Here is a 17,917-nt window from a genome sequence, read left to right as displayed (position 1 = left end):
TGACAATTCAGATGCGCCTTGATGAAAAACGAGGACATCCAATCATTCAAATGACTATTCGAATATTGGCTCCATTGCATGGGAGGGAAAGCACCAAAAGGAATTCTCACTGACCAATACACATCAATGCAAAAGGCCATCGAGATGTGCATACCAACAACAATTCACCAGTGGTGCATCTGGCACATCATGGAGAAGATCCCAAGCAAACTAAACGTCTACAAAGCGACATGAAGAAATCAAACAAAAGATGAGCCACGTCATTTGGAACTCGTTCACAAAAGACGCATTCGACAAAAATTGGAACGATTTCCTCACAAAGTACGGCCTCGGAGGCAACAAGCGGCTCTCAGGTAACCGAGGTTTAAATTCGAATTATTTTCATGTTGTTACTTTTTCGGTTAAAACGTGCACAGATTTCGGTTTATGCTAGCTCATGTTTTTGGTTCATTCTACAAAGCTATTCGAAGATCGTCATATATGGAATCCAGTTTACCTGGATCACCACTTCTGGACTGGGATGAGAAGCATACAAAGGAGTGAGAGCATGCATGCATTTTTCAACAAGTTCATCACACGCAACAGCTCCTTGAGTCAATTCGTGAAGCAATACGACAATTGCCTAGTAAGCAGAGAGCAAAGAGAGAGAGAATTCGATGTTGCAGGTATTCACACCATGATATCGTGCGCAACAAAATCAGTAATAGAGGCTCAGTTTCAGCATGCGTATACCCACGAGAAGTTCAGGGAAGTTCAAGGAAAATTCAGAGGAAAGGCGAACTGCATCACAAGATCAATGCATTCCACCCTAGGTTTTACAACATACAAAGTCATAGAGCAGGTTTCTAACTCCACATTCAATAAGTTTTTCGTCACCTAAGACGTAGTATCACAAGGGGTAAAGTGCCAGTGCTTACTGTTTGAGTCAAGGGGCATACTGTGCCGCCATTCTCTAAGCGTCTTAAGCTTCGAGCGAGTAGATAACGTGGTACCAAAATATATACTGGAACGCTGGAGCAAAAACATAAAGAGGAGGCACACACATATCAAGAGCAGCCAAGACGAGCCTCTGCTGGAGCCGAGAAGCAAAAGATTCGACGATTTGGTGTTTTGGTCGCACAATATTTGTGAATTTGCATCAAAGTCCGAGGAGCTGACCGGAATTCCGTATCGGGCCTTTGACAATGTCATGGCCGAGATGCAAGAATATCAAGCGAGAAGCAAAGAAAAAATTTCATTATCCTACGAATAAGCGACGTTGAGCGATGTGAACGACCTTCAAAGCCAGCCTCGTGTTAGAACAAGAGGCCTGCCCAAGAACAGACTGGGATCAATCTTGGAAAAAAAGATCTCAAACTCCACGAAGAAAAAGAAAAAGCCAACTCCAAGCAAGGTAACACTGATTTGCTTTCAATTAGGGAAACATTTATTTGTGCATTCTGCTAATATATGATTTATTTTTTCTTTTGTAGTTGAACCTTTTAGACGGCAGATCAATGATTCAGTCAAGCTCCAACCTTTACAATGCACAGGATATGAGTTATCCCTGAGAGGATTATAGGAGTTTCAGTTTTTATTAACATAAATTTTCATTCATGTATGAACAAATTTTGGTTCATTAAAGTTATAGGAGGGTTAATTTCTGACTGGTGTTAGTCTTTATTGAATAGTCACTTGTTTGTTTTTGATATTAGCTTTCGAAAATTCTTTGTTGAATAGTCACTTTTTTTTTATTGAATAGTCACTTTATTCTATTATGTTAAAGAGTTCAGGTGTTTCTGAAACTGAATACTGATATAAAGATTTTTTTTTTTAAATTAGCTCTCTGCTATATTGATATATGCACTTTTTCGGTTCACCCAGTATATTAATGTTTGATAATACCTTGAATCCATTCACTATGAACCTAGAAAGAAACAATAGCCAGACAGTTCTAATAGATATATACATTAACATGATATTTTCCATTAACATTAGATTTCGAATAAAATTTACATTAATATTCACATATATACATTAAAGAAGCAGTATTTGCTTTTTTAAACAAATTAAACTCAATAGTATTAATTACAACTGGTCAAACAAAGTATATCCTATTTACTATCTATATCCCCATATGTGAATTTACAAAAAGGGTTGGAAAGGGAAACTGATGGCTTCGGGAGTCTCATGGCTTCAGATTCCCGAAGCACTTAGTTTCTGATTTTGTTCATTTTATGCAACAAAATGTTTGGACCATATTCGCGCCTGAAGGCATCAATTTCTTCCTACAATTCAATTGAAATGAATTAGTTACTTAAGAAATGAACCCAACTGAAATAAGAAATGGAACGAATTTGATTAATTTAGAAACTACTTACTTGTGTCCAATTTTTATATTGATACCTCTTCCCTTTTTTGATCTTTCGAGGATCAATTGTTTCAAGCCATTTCATAACGTATATCGCGCAATCATAGCTAAGCAAGACTTAAGTAAAATATGAGTAATAGCACATTAGCAGAGAAAGATTAAAAATAGCACAATAACAGAGAAATATTTTTACTTTGTTTGTTGACCGTTGAGCCTGATATACTCTGCTTCTATTTCCTCTCCGTCCTCCATTAAGGATTTTGCCCCAATGTAAATCCTCATATGGGAGATTATTAATCCCTAAAAGGGATACTAAAAGTGAATGTAAATCAACGACTACAATGAACCAAACTCTGTTCATGTTCTGAATAAAACGTGATAAACATTCAATCAACAAGGAAAACATTCCTGCATGCAAAAGAACTCAACTGAACACTTAAGGATGAACTGAATGTAAATCACCAATCCCAATAAACCGAATTATACTCATGTTTGAATAATTTATAGCAAAATATACATGATGTAATTAACTTACAACAAATTTATTCAGTTTAATTCTCAAGTCAGGTATTTTATTTTTCTTTTTGTTAACAGGGTCAAGCACATAGAAAGCTTTCTTCTGGACATCGGCAATCCACAACCACCAGTGTCCTCGGTTGTAAATTGGCACAAACAGCTGAAGTTTGGGAAAATGATAGAATATTTCAGTCCAAACAATAGAATTATCAAAGAAGTTTTAGAAATCACAACTTACAAATGGATGCGATGCCAATTTTATTTTGTCAAGAAAACGGCGGTAGTATGCATATTGATCAATATCCATCCATTAGGCCTTGTTGGTATTTGGATCAATTTAATTCTTGCCATGGGTACCCAACATAAATATCTACAAAATGAACCTCAGTTAAATCACAAATGACCAAATTATTTATCAGAACTAGTAAATTACTCAGGGAATACAAAATTTGGATTACTACAATATCCATCGGCATAAAGTATATTTCTTCCTGAAACTGGCGACATTTTCTATCGTTGAGAATCATACACTGTGCATGGACCACCTACAGGAAGAAAATTTATGAGATATACAGTATAAGAGTCTTTAGAAGTAATAATTAATGTTAACGCAATAGGCAAAGAATTTACCATGTTATCTATATCTTCTCCGGGCTTTAGAGACAAGATTGGAAATGATGTCTAAGCCCCTCCAAATGCGCTTCATGGTTAAAGACGAATATGGCATCATATTCGTTGGTACTATCTTTGGTTTCTTTTACATGTGTCATCCAATGATAACACTTTTTCCTCAGCTCCTCCGTGGTTTTCGTAGCAAATTTCAATGCTGCCGCCACCCCAGCATCTATCACCGCCTCTGTCAGGATTTCAATCTGTGTCAGCGTCAGTTGAGAGGTCGGGGGAGTTGGTTGAGATGTTAGGGGACTTATCCCAAGGTTGAAAGAAGGTGCATCATCTTTCCATAAAGAAGGACGAGCAGCACTACAAGATGACAGAGAAAAGTTTTAAGTAATAATGAAAAAGCAATATCATATAATACAAAAGCTAATAAAAAATTATATTAATTAAAACTTACACATTCAATGAAGGTTCTAGCTCTATCTTCGTCGAGAAAGATTCATCGCCGACCTGCTTTTTGGGTTTTAGAGGGCAGCTATAACAAACAAAATAGAGTAATTGATCTTTGGATTCAAATGAACCACAATTAAACCATGTAATGAACCGAAATTACCCAAATTTGAACAAGCAGAAAACTTACAAATCAGGCTGTGCTTCTTCTTCCAATTGCCCTGCCACCACAGCTTCTTCGCATAGTTGCTGTTGTTCTTCGGGAGGGTTGCTGCATTAAATAGAAAATAGTTCAATAACGATCTGGAATTATTATCCTATATCATTAAAACTAATAAAAAGAATTCTAATTATAACTTACTCATTAACAGAAGTTTCTTGTGTTTGACTTTCGGAAGGGACATAGGTAAAGGGATCTTTTATTAGCTCTTCCTTAAGTGAACATGGAAGAGACACCACAATAAGAAATCTAAGGAATGTAAATAAGAAAGAAGTTAATGTTGAATGATTAGAATATGTACTGAGAAACTGAAATCTACACATAGAAAAACTCACATATCCAGATGTTGAAAATCAGTTTTTTTTTGAACTGCACTGATTTGGAGTTCAGGATCAGGTTTAGTGCTACTGACAATTAAACACAAATTCCGTGTGATTAATTAAACAAAAATTATTACCTAAATCTAAAATATCAATATAAATATTTCAACTTACACAGTTGGGGTTTGGAAACTGTTTTCGATGGAGTTTCTTTCTTCTAAAAACTTTTACTGGAATTTTCGGGGTATTTTTCCTAATAAAAAAGATACCAAATTAAAATAATCAACCAGGATTAAAAGCAGAGGATTAAAAACACCTGAAATTCATTTTTTGAAATCCAATGAACCGAATTTAAACCAACAAAAGAACCGAATTTACTTGGCATTGGCGGGTGCATTTATAGATGGTGTGGAGCTCGTCTGAGTTTGTAAAGGTTCGTTGCCTAGATTTACAGTCGGCAGTCTAAGCAAAAAAATAAATACTATCCAGTAAATCCAGAGGAATTACAAGAGGTTTTAAGAAAAGTTGGCAAACAAAAAAAAAGAACTCGATATAAGAAACCGAATCTTACGTCTCGAATAAATCATTTCGCACCTCCGTCAAGTCAAAGTCATCCGGAACAGCATTTGTTTTCGAGCTCCATCATTTTTTCTCTTTGGTCTCTTTTCTCTTAATAACTGCAATGCCCCCCTTCTTCTTTCGGTAGCGCTAATCTTTATTCGTTCACTTCTGAAAATTTATAATATAAGTATCAATGAATCTAAAATAAAAGTATCAATGAACCGAAAATATGATTTCAGAAACTTACTCCCTTTCAGATTTAGTTTTGCTCTCTGACTTTGTCAAAACAAGCTTGCTTGGTTTGGTTTGTGTTTTGGCACCCCTCTCTAGTTGTTTTCTTTTCGATGTCGGTGTTTTTTATTTCTTTTTCTTGGCAACACATTCAAACACATCAAATTTATACCGGAGAAAAATATCACAGCTGTAATTTACTTAATAATCACACACAAACAATTTTCAGCAAATAAAAGTAAAACTAAACAAAATGAATATCATACAATCATAGAAATGAACCGAAAATAGTCAATTCCCAAACTTATTGGTTTTCAGATTCACTTGTGCTCTCGGAATCTGTTGGAACAAGCCACCTTCTGTGGCTGTTTTGTTTTTTTTTTGTCATTGTTTTTTCAATTTCTTCTTCTTCTTCTCTGCGATACATAAGAACAAGTGCTTAAGAACAATTTTAATCAAATACAAGTAGAACTAAACCAAATGAACTTCAAACTTACTGCTGTTCAGATTCACTTGTGCTTTCCGAATCTTTCGTACTGCTTTGGTTTTCAGATTCACTTGTTGTTTCTGAATTCATCGGAATAATTTTTTGTTTTTTCACCAGCCTCTGTTGTTGTGTTCTTTTGGTTGGCGGTATTTTCTCGGATTCAGATTCGGATTCGGAAAACTGTCTTCTTCCGAAGAAGAATCCAGAACAACAATTTTCTTTTCTTCTTTCTTCTGCTTTCCCTTCTCTTTTCCCTTCAAAAAAATTGCTTTCTTCTCCACCGTCTTTCCTTTTGTCTTTTCCTCCCTTACTTATGCTCTGTACAGAAGTCCCTAAAATACAAGCTTATTTAGTTAGTAGAGTATTTTAGAAGCATCTGAACCAAAATTTCAGCAGAAATTTTTGTTTAATTTATCATTGTATTGGTTGCGTCCTTAGAAATCCAGTCGAGCATCCTCTTCCGTGTCTAGTGGGCCACCCACGGTGGCCCAAGAGCCTCAGGTGCATCCAAGTGAGGGAACTTGGATTCATGGAAATATATCAACATCAAAACAAACACGCAGCCATCAACGGACTGCTTCTTTCCCTTTCTCCTGGCTTCGATCCCCTTCCTCAAGAAGCTCAGCAGATGAGTTGCCCAATCCCATTGTCGGATATTGTCCACATGAAAGACATGCGGCTTATGGATGGGGAGGCCGTGCTTACCGTCCTCGGCAGCAAGAAGCACTTCTGGACAAAGACAACAAAAGTTCTCCAAAATTTTTTCCAGTTCTCCTCCCCCTTCAACACTCATATCGAGGATATATTTTGTCAAAGATGCCAATGTAGCACATTTAAAGCCGTCAATTATCTCCTTGTCTGCCTCATTCAGTTTGATGTACTTAACTTTTTCAGGAAAACGATTCCCTAAAATAATTTAACCAGTCAAGTATCCTCATTTTCATTTTCTGTACACAAATGAACCAAAAATAAAGGAAGCGATGAACCGAAATAAGCAGAAGGTGAAAAGTGTATTACCGCTGTGATTTATGCCCAGCGCAGCTACTACCTTTTCAGGTGTTATGGATATTTTCCCATAGAGAGTGTCCAGGTATCTATAATATTCATCATAGTGAGCAGCCAATTCTCTCAAGAGGCTTTGAGAGACGTTCATTTTTGGGACATGTGTCAGTGCACCGAATCCTATTTCTTCAACAATATATTTCTTTTCCTGACTCATTGCCTTGAACACCCTCACTATTGCTTTTGTCTAGCATCTGAGATCGTGAGTTTTCTGCAAGGTTTTGAAATAATATGTCATGATATATTTATAATACAAAATAGATCTTATTTGAATGAAAGTGGATAAATATATTTAATGTATGCATATGCTTACGTTATAGCGCGGTTTCTGCTTTTTTGTCACTGTCATCTTTTTCATTTTTGCTGTTAGGACAAGGCCAACTCCACTAAATCGAACACCATTCATGTATTGAATAAAACGTGATAAACATTCAATCAGCAAGAAAAATATTTTTGCATGCAAAAGAACTCAACTGAGCACACTAATAATCAAGTGAATCAAAATGACCAACTCCACTGAACTGAACACCATTCATGTTCTGAATAAAATGTCATAAATATTCAATTATCAAGAAAAATATTTCTGCATGTAAAAGGACTCAACTGAACACACTAACAATCAAGTGAATCAAAATGACCAACTCCACTGAATTGAACACCATTCATGTTTTGAATAAAACGTGATAAATATTCAATCATCAAGAAAAATATTTCTGCATGCAAAAAGGACTCAACTGAATATACTAACAATCAAGTAAATCAAAATGACCAACTCCACTGAACTAAACACCATTCATGTTCTGAATAAAATGTGATAAACATTCAATCATCAAGAAAAATATTTCTGCATGCAAAAGGACTCAACTGAACACACTAACAATCAAGTGAATAAAAATGACCAACTCCACTGAACTGAACACCATTCATGTTCTGAATAAAACGTGATAAATATTCAATCATCAAGAAAAATATTTCTGTATGAAAAAGGACTCAACTGAACACTTAACAATCAAATGAATGAAAATGACCAACTCCACTGAACAGAACTCCCTTTATGTTTTGAATAAAACATGATAAACATTCAATCAGCAAGAAAAGTATTTCTGCATGAAAAAGAACTCAATTGAACACACTAACAATCAAGTGAAACAAAATGACCAACTCTACCGAACAGAACGAAAATAAGAACACATTTCTATTTCTATACCCTAGTTACGCAAAAAAAAAAAATGGAATCAGAATAAGTCGATCTACTAAACGAAGTAACTCAATCCAGTAAACCTAAAATGCAACTAGGAGAAATGTGAGATTGCAAGATTTTAAATGAACAATAGTTTTTATCATACCTTTCACAGTCTCTGTTCTTATTTTCGTTTATTTTTTCTTCTTCATTTCAAAATCTTCTCGCGATTCTTCAGTAAAACCAGTTTTCGCAGAGAACACAGGTGATGTTTGAAAAATTTTGAGAGATATTTAAAATTCTCCAGTAGTGATTTCAAGGTTGAAGAAGGAACGTTGTTCCATAATAAAGGCGCGAATGAATGTTAACATTCTGGGGTTTAGGACGCGTGTAATACACACTCATTTAATGGTATTGGATTTTTTTGGTATTGGACTAACTTGGATGGACTTGGATAGAAAATTACATGAATATGTAGCCCAATTGTTTTATAAGTGACTAAATCTTTTATGAATTGAAATAATTATTTACTCTTATTATAATTATAAGGTCTCATTAAAGAAAAACAAGTACATCCATAGGTTTAAAAAAAAAAAAAGAATAATCTGGTGCTTTTTGGTTGACAGCTCAAAGGGAGATATGTTAGATGTAGTTTGTGATGGTAATTTGTTAATTATGTAAATAGAAAAAAGATTACCACAATCTATCTATCCATTTTATTTTATTTATATAAAAGTTGATATATAAATTTTATTACAACTAAAAATTAATATATCATCTATTACTTTATTGCCACGTAAATCTTTTCTCTATGTTGTACTTTTTTTAGATTTTTAAATTTTTTTATTGCCTCTATTCATTCTTCCACAAACATTACCTTCTAATTAATATTAATAATAAATTTGATCAATAAATTCCATTAAATTATCTTTTAATTAATTAATATTAATAATAAATCTTAGCATTATCTTTTAATTAATAAATTTAATATCACTATTAAATTATTTTTATAAGAAAAACTATCCTATTATTTCTTTGTCATTAACTATGTTTATTAAAATATTATTCTATTTTAATATATTTTATGTTATAAATCAAATAACCTATGTATTATATATTTCTCTATATTTTTTAATTTTAGAAATTAAATTATAAGTTGTGAAGTCAATTGATATTCAATGATATTAAGAAGAATTATTATAAATATTTGAATTTATTCTAATTTGTTATAATTTTATTTTTTTAACTTATATAAATTATGGTAGAATATTATTTGACAAAAAAATATTTTTCGAAGTAAAATTTATATGAGTCAAACTTTGTTTGAGTGCCAATATATTATTTTTATGTTTATATATTTTTTTATTTAAATATAATTTATCAAAATTAAATAGACAAAAATTGATTTTTTTTTTTCTATATAGAAAAATTCTACTTAAATAAATACTTTATATATATATATAACATGGTTAGAATTAGTTTTTATTATACTATATTATATTATTATATTATACTATAAAATATTTTATGATATAATTTTTTTATTTTAAGAATTGTATAGATTATTTTAGAACTAATTATAAAATCAAAAACTTATTTATTATATTTTAGTTATCATATACAAAAAAATTAAAACTATAACCCTCATAATTAATAAATTTATTACATATTATTATTCAATGAAAATATAAAGCACTAATTAGATACAATAAACATCTATAAAGTGTCACATTAATAATAATATTAATCATAACAAATTTTAAATTATAAATATTCAAATTCTATACTATTTGACTTACTTATATCTCATAGATAAGACTTTTATCATTATTTTACTTTATTTCACTAACTCCCACACTAACAGTTGAGAATTCCTACAAGCAGTCTCAAATTTAGCACAACAAAACATTCTTATTAGGTATTGTTCATACCCTGATCCAACGGATAAAGTCAGGCTCAATAAGGACAAGGTCCGACCCACGGATATCCGACATCTTTAAAGAAGTCAGACACCGCGAATGGGGCTCAACTCTGCTTGCCCAAGCAAGTAACTGCTTCCGTGAATCTCTCCCACTATCTCTATCTTCCCTAAAAGATAGATCCCAATAATTTCCAAGATAAAGAGAATGGTCATCCACCAATAAAGGTGGAACTACTCCCACAAAGGTGGTTAAGACTCTACTATAAATATACTGACATCCCTCGTGTATAAGGTACGTTCTAAGATACTAAAATTCTACCTAAAACCCTTACTAACATAAGCATCGGAGTTTCTAGTAGGTACCACCCCCCACATTCTCACAAAGAATTTGTACGGTGGCACCTCGGCATTGAAACAAGTCGGGCGCTGCACCAGAAGGAGTTTGGGTCTCACACTCAGGCCCAAATCCACGTTTCAGGTAACCCTCGAAACATTGGCGCCGTTGCTGGAGAACCTGTGATTCAACCCCCAATAATGGCGGACCACCAGTATGAAGATGGGCATGCAGTGTCCGAATCAAAACTTGAGCCCCAACAGGAGGACCACGCCCTTGTCATACTTCTACCACAACAAACAAATATCCCCATGGAGAGGGAACATCGAGAAACCCCCCACAGAGATAGATTCACTCAAAAACCCACCACCCTGAAAACGAGGAACCTCCGCAAACAATTGAGATATTGGGTATAGTCCATGGTCAACGAGAATGGCTAGAGCAGCTCGAACAAGAAGCTGCGCGACAATGGGGAGCAGAATGATAACTGCAGAGAGAAGTAAGGCGACGAAGGGAGCTGGAAGAAAATCTCTTAAAACTAGAAGCCGACCTTCGAAGTCGAAATAACCGAGCTGATTGGGGGAAAGTCCCTTAGGAGGAGAAAATCCGTTCGTGGAAGAGATCATGCAGGCTAAAGTGTCTAGAAATTTCAAAACTCCCGATATGGATCTCTACGATGGAACGTTCGACTCGAGACACCATCTTAGCAATTTTAAGATCCGGATGTACCTGGCTGTTGCCTCTAACGCCACTCGCTGCAAAGCTTTCCTAAAAACCTTAACCAAATTAGCAATAAAGTGGTTCGACAACTTACCGCCTAGGTCGGTCACAGGCTTTGACGACCTGGCAAGGAAGTTTCTTACCAGATTTTCTATCTAGAAGGATAAGGTAAAACATGCCCTGAGCTTGTTAGGAGTCAAACCAAAAACGGGAGAAACGCTTCGAGACTATATGCAGCGATTCAATAAAGCATGTTTAAAGATACAAAATCTACCTACTAAAGCCGTGATCATGGGGTTAGTTAATGGTCTCAAAGAAGGGTCATTCTCTCAGTCCATATCCAAGCAACACCTGACTTCCCTGAATAAAGTACAAGAGTGGGCAGAGAAATACATCAACATGGAGAAAAACTCCTGACTAAGGGAACCACTCTTGAGGAGCAACCTGCCCTATCTGCCTCAAAAAAAGAAGAAGAGCCCAAGAAGAAGGAAGAGTATAACCCGGAGAAACCTCGAAGATACCACAATGATACTCTCCTCCGGGTCTCTCTAGTAGATGTTTCAGAGAGATATGTCATACTGAAAAGCTTCCACCTCCTTGTCCAATTAAACACAAGAAGGCAGGAAGTCAAATAGAATATTGTGAGTGTCACAAACTTTATGGGCAATCTACTAACGACTGCTACGATTTAAAGAATGTCATCGAAAAGATGGCCAAAGAAGGCCGACTAGATAGATACTTGGCTGACAGGTCGGACGGTCGGAGAAAAAGAAAAAGAGATGAAGAAAGAGGATGACAAGAACATCCACCTCAAACTCCTGAGTGACACACACATATGATTAATGGAGGATTTGCGGGAGGAAAAATATTGAAATCATCATGAAAAAGGCATCTAAAAGAGGTGTACCAAGTTGGGGAAGACAGCATACTCCCCGACTTACCCACCATCTCGTTCACTAAAGAGGATGCTCAAGGGAAAACACCTGGACACGATGATCTCGTGGTGATAACAATAATCCTCGCCAACGCGAACCTTCATAGAACCTTAATAGGCCAAGGTAGCTCGATAGATATTCTGTTCAAACTCGCTTTCGACAAACTCAGATTGGAAGAAAAGGATCTAAAGGCATACCTAGATAACATCTTTGGACTAGAGGATACACCGATCTGACCTCTTGGGTACATTTTTTTATATACCGTTTTTGGAAAAGGTGCAAAATCAAAGACACTGATCATTGATTACATTGTGGTCGACGTCACCTCAGCATACAATACCTTAATAGGTCGGATGACCTTGAACCGACTTACAGCTGTTGTGTCCACACCTTACCTTTGTATGAAGTTTCTCACAACGGAATAGATTGCCACCATCAAAGGAAACCAAAAACTAGCACGTAAGTGCTACAATGAAAGCCTCAACTTAAAAGGCAGTTCTAGGAGAAAAGAGGTCAACACTATCAAACTTGGGGGCGCCCAAACTCGGGAGGAATTATGCCTCCAATCTGGACCCTAAGTGGAGGAAGTACAAATCGGAGATCAACTTGTAAAAACAAAAAATATAGGGGCTAAATTGGAAGAAGACCTGAAAGAATAGCTCATCGACTTACTAAAAAGGAATTCTGATCTCTTCGCTTGGAAAGCCTCCTGGCTCCAACATGCCTGGCATAGATCCCGACCTGATGTCCCATAAGCTCACCGTATACCCGAGTTCCCAACCTGTCCAACAAAAGCGTCGAAAGCTTGGGTCAGAAAGGACACAAGTCGTGGAAGAGCAAGTTCAAGCATTGTTGGAAGCAGGATTCATAAGGGAGGTGAAGTATCCATTGTGGCTAGCTAATGTCGTTTTGGTGAAAAAACAAAACGAAAAATAGAGGATGTGTGTTGATTACGCCGACCTCAATAAAGCTTGTCTCAAGGATCCATATCCTCTCCCTAGCATCGATACTTTGGTCGACTTAGCCTCAGACTATCGGTATTTGTCTTTCATAGATGCCTACTCGGGATGCAACCAAATCCTAATGTAAAAGCTGGACCAAGAGAAAACTTCATCCATAACCCCAAAAGCTAACTAATGTTACATAGTGACGCCTTTTGGGTTAAAGAACGCTGGAGCCACGTACCAGAGGATGATGAATAAAGTGTTCTCTTCCCACTTGGGAGAATTCATGGAAATATATATAGATGACATGCTCGTCAAAACCAAAGAGAACTCAACACTGCTATCCGATCTCTCTAAGGTGTTCTCTACGATAAGGAAGCATGGAATGAGGCTAAACACCTCAAAATGCACCTTCACAGTAGAAACGGAAAAATTCTTGGGATTCATGCTAACTCAAAGAGGCATAAAAGTGAACCCGGATAAATGTCAAGCCATACTCAACATGAAAAGCCCAACCAGTCTCAAAGAGGTCTAATAATTGAATGGAAGGTTAGCAGCTCTATCCAGGTTCCTAGCAGGATCCACTCTGAAATCACTACCCTTATATTCCATTCTTAGAAAGGGGAAGCATTTCGAGTGGACTCTAGAATGCTAGCAGGCCTTCTAAGACTTCAAAGCCTTTCTGGGTCAACCCCCCATACTTACCCGACCTGTTACGGGTGAAGAACTCGTACTGTACTTAGTAGTAGCAAGCCGAGCTATAGCTTCAGCTTTGATCCGTGAGGATGCAAAAGGGCAGCAGCCTATCTACTTTGTCAGCAAAGCCCTATAGGGGGGCAGAGTTGAATTATCAAAAGATAAAAAAGTTCGTGTATACCTTTATCCTCACCTGTCAAAGGCTCTGAACTTATTTTCAGTCCCACACTATAAAGTTCTGTACTAAGCAACCAATGAAATACATCGTACAAAAGACGGACCTGGTGATGAGTGGATAGTTTATACGCTTTTTGGCATCATTTTCATATAGTTTTTAGTATGTTTCATTTAGTTTTATTAAGTTTTTATAGATTTTAGTGTTAAATTCACATTTTTGGATTCTACTATGAGTTTTTGTGTAATTTCAGGTAATTTCTAGCTGAAATTGAGGAGTTGGAGCAAAAGTTTGATTCAGAGACAGAGAAAGCACTACAGATGCTGTTCAGATCTGACCTCCTTGCATTCGGAAGAGCTTTTCTGGAGCTACAGAAGTCCAAATGGAGCGCTCTCAACATGTATGGAAAGCTAACTTTCAGAGCTTTTCCGAAATATATAATAATCCATACCTTGCTTCGGATTAGAAGGCCCAAAACTGGTGTCCAACGCCAGCTTCCTGCCCCCTTCCAAGTGTCCAGCGCCCAAAGAGCAGAGCCCAGCGTCCAAACGCCCAGAGAGGACCCCCTAGCCAGTGTTCAATGCCCTAGAAGCCTCATAGCATGTGAATCTCATCAAAGATTAGCCGAAACACTCACCAAGTGGGCCCCAGAAGTAGATTTTAGCACTAGAAAGACTGTTTTACCCTTACTAGTCATTTGTTTAGCATTTAAGGGATTATGTTATGTAATTCAGAGCTTCTTCGACCTTTTTATAGATTATACACGTTTTACACTTTGTTTACCTTTCAGTATGAGTTTCTAAACCTCCTAGGTTGAGGGGAGGAGCCCTACTGAGTCTTATGAATTAATAAAAGTATTACTGTTTTTTCGATCCGTGTTTGATTTATTTCTAAGATGTATACTCACTCTTCAACATAGTGAATAGGATGATCAGTGACAATCAGCTCTGTTCATTATACTAAGACAAACGTGTATGACAAACACCCGCGTCTACTAGGGGTGTACATGACCCGGCCCGGCCCGAAGATCCGGTCCGGCTTCGAACACTTTAGAGGTTAATTTAGTGTGATTTCATCGGGTTTTAGGCGGGGTAAGGGTCTCAAAAATAGACCCGGTTATTATTTTGGGTCGGGTCCGGGCCATAGGTCGGGTCACCCGAACTCGGCCCGATCATCATACACAATTAATATTTTGGGTTATTAGTGATGAATGATGGCTATTCTTATGTAGAATTTAAATATTGTAAACTTTAATATTTTTTGTTATTAGTCATTATAAGATTATAAGTTAATGTTTTATGTTTAAAATGCATAAGATTTTAGACTAATGTATAATATTGTGTTATTTGTATTGATTTAAATATTTGGTATTATTAGACAATATTAGTATTGATTATGGTTATGCTTTAATTTTAGAGAAATATTGGTTCTTGTTATATTTTTTTAAGTGAATTTTACTATGTGAATTGTGAAATAATGGTTGGAGATTATGTGATTTTTACATGCTAAAGACCCGGTTTTCACCCGATTTTTATCCGGTTTTCACCTGGCCCGAAGGTGCGTAGGTTTCATCGGGTCTAGGATCGGGTTAGGGTCTAAAAATTAGGCCCGATCTATATTTCGGGTTGATCAGGGTTAAGTCAACTCCGGTATGACCCGGCCCATGTACACCCCTAGCGTCTACTTGGGTTCGTGTGAATACGTAACTGGAAAGCACGAGCCAACAACTATGTTTATACATCTCTCAGACGGCTAATCCATGACTTCGTTGGGGACTTCTTGAGACATCAGTTCAGCTGATTTTTGGGGAGATTAGGGTCTCCGTGGTATAGGCTAGAATCCAAAGAAGCAACATTCTCTGATCTAGAAGATTTGACCTTGTCTATGACGTTTTGAGTAGGATCTCTAGGAGAATGAACTGCTAGAGCTTCACCCTTCATCAGATTGGATGACCACAGCCAATGGCATTCAATTTGTAGCAGAGGAGATCAATGACCACGGCCCATGGCATTGATCACATACAGCCTGTCATAGAAGACATCATTCACAAGCAAAGAAGATAGTGATACCAGAGTTAATTCAGAAAGGCAAAGCAACTCCAATCCTCAACTATATCCTCAAAGTATCAGCACCCTATTATAATAATCCTAAACTCCGTAATCCAACAACCTTCTGATTTGCCTGACTAAGACCTGCAAGATAACCATAGCTTGCTTCAAACCACAATCCTCGTGGGATCGACCCTGACTCGCTCAGGTATTACTTAGACGACCAAGTGCACTTGTTGGTACAACAGTGCGAAGGTGTGGGGATTTGTGCTACCAAGTTTTTGGCACCGTTGCCGGGGATTGTTCGAGTTTGGACAAACTGACGGATTGTCTTGTTCCCTAGATCAGGTAATGTTTATTTTATTTGAGTCTTTTATTTTTATTTTCTTCTTTTCTAATTTTCGAAAATCATAAAACACTTTTTCAAAAATATTTTTCTTTTCTTTGTTTGATTTTTGATTTTGTTTGAGTCTATTTGTTTGTGTTCTTGTTGAGTCTTTTATTTTTATTTTCTTCTTCTCTATTTTTTTCGAAAAAATAAAAAAGCTTTTCAAAAATATTTTTTATTTTCTTTGTTTAATCTTTGTTCTTAGTTTGAGTCCTTTTGTTTATGTTCTTGGTAAATTTTTGTTTCTTTGAGTCTTTGTTTTTGTTCTTACAGCAATTTTCGATTTTTTGGTATCTTCATTTCAAAAATTTTTCAAAAATAGCTTTTCTTTGTTTAAATTTTGTGTCAAATCTTTAAGTTTGGTGTCTTCTTGTTATTTTTCTTTTAAGTTTTCAAAAATTTCTTTTTGGTTTTCTAAAAATTTTAAGTTTGGTGTTCTTTATATGTTCTTGTGTTCTTTAAGTTTCTTGAGTTTTGTTCTTTGTGTTCTTATTAGTCTTGAAAGTGTTCTTGAGTCTTTTTTGTGTTTTAATCTTAAAATTTTTAAGTTTGGTGTCCCTTTGTGTTTTCCTCCAAAATTTTCGAAAATTAGGGGTGCTAGATCTAAAAATTTTAAGTCTTGTGTCTTTTACTTGTTTTTCTTTTTCATCATTAAATTCAAAAATAAAAAAATATCTTTTCTATTTTTCCTTTTACTTAATTTTCGAAATTTTTAAATAAAAATTCAGATTTCAATTTCAAATTTTCATATCTTATCTTATCTTAGTTTTCAAAATTTCAAAAATCAAATCTTTTCAAAATTAAAAATCTCATCTTTTTCAAAAATCTTATCTTTTTCTCATCTTTTTTAAAATATAAAAAATCTTATCTTATCTTTTTCAAAATCAAATTTCAAGATCTTATCTTTTCTAATCTCAAATTTTAAAATTAAATTTTTTTATCTTTTTAATTTCTTATCTTATCTTTTTCTAATTTTAAATTTCAATTTTAAATCTTTTCTTATCTTATCTCTTATCTTGTTTTAAAATCAAATCTTTTCTTAATAAATTACTCATCTTCTCTCACATATTTTTCAAAACTTCCTAATTAACTCTCCTCTCTCAATTTTTGAAAATTCTAATCCCCTTCTCTCTCTTCTATTTTCGAAAACCACTAACTAAATTTCAATTCCTTTTTAAATTATTAACCATAATTTTCGAAAATAATAAATAAATAAAATAAAAAATATTTTAATTCTTATTTATCTTTTCTATTTCTAATTCTTCTCTTTTCGATTTATATTATTCAAACTCTCCTTGTCTCCCATCCTCCATCTTCACTTCTCTATCTTCTTCTTCTCTCTTCACATCTAACTAGAAGCTCTTTGGTCCAAGTAGCACAAAAAGCTTTCTTCTTTTCTTTCTATCTTCTCTTCTTATTAATGACCAGGAATAGGGATAAAGAACCCATCTTGACTCCTGATCCTGAACCTGAGAAGACTCTAAGGAGGCGTTTACAACAAGTTAAAGCACAATACTTCGGAAGAGACCTTTCAAAAAGTTTTGAACAAGAAAGGGAAGACATGACCGAACCTCAAGAGGAGCCCAGAAAGGTTCTTGGTGACTTCACCATGCCTACCTCTGACTTTTATGGCAGAAGTATCTCTATACTTACCATTGGAGCTAACAATTTTGAGCTTAAGCTTCAGTTAGTCTTTCTTCTTCAGCAGAACTGCAAATTCTATGGACTTCCAATGGAAGATCCACATCAGTTTTTAGCTGA

Source organism: Arachis ipaensis, chromosome B4, assembly GCF_059453495.1.
Source record: "Arachis ipaensis isolate K30076 ecotype BB chromosome B4, ASM5945349v1, whole genome shotgun sequence".
In the NCBI taxonomy this organism is placed as follows: Eukaryota; Viridiplantae; Streptophyta; class Magnoliopsida; order Fabales; family Fabaceae; genus Arachis; species Arachis ipaensis.
This window is presented reverse-complemented; position numbering follows the sequence as displayed.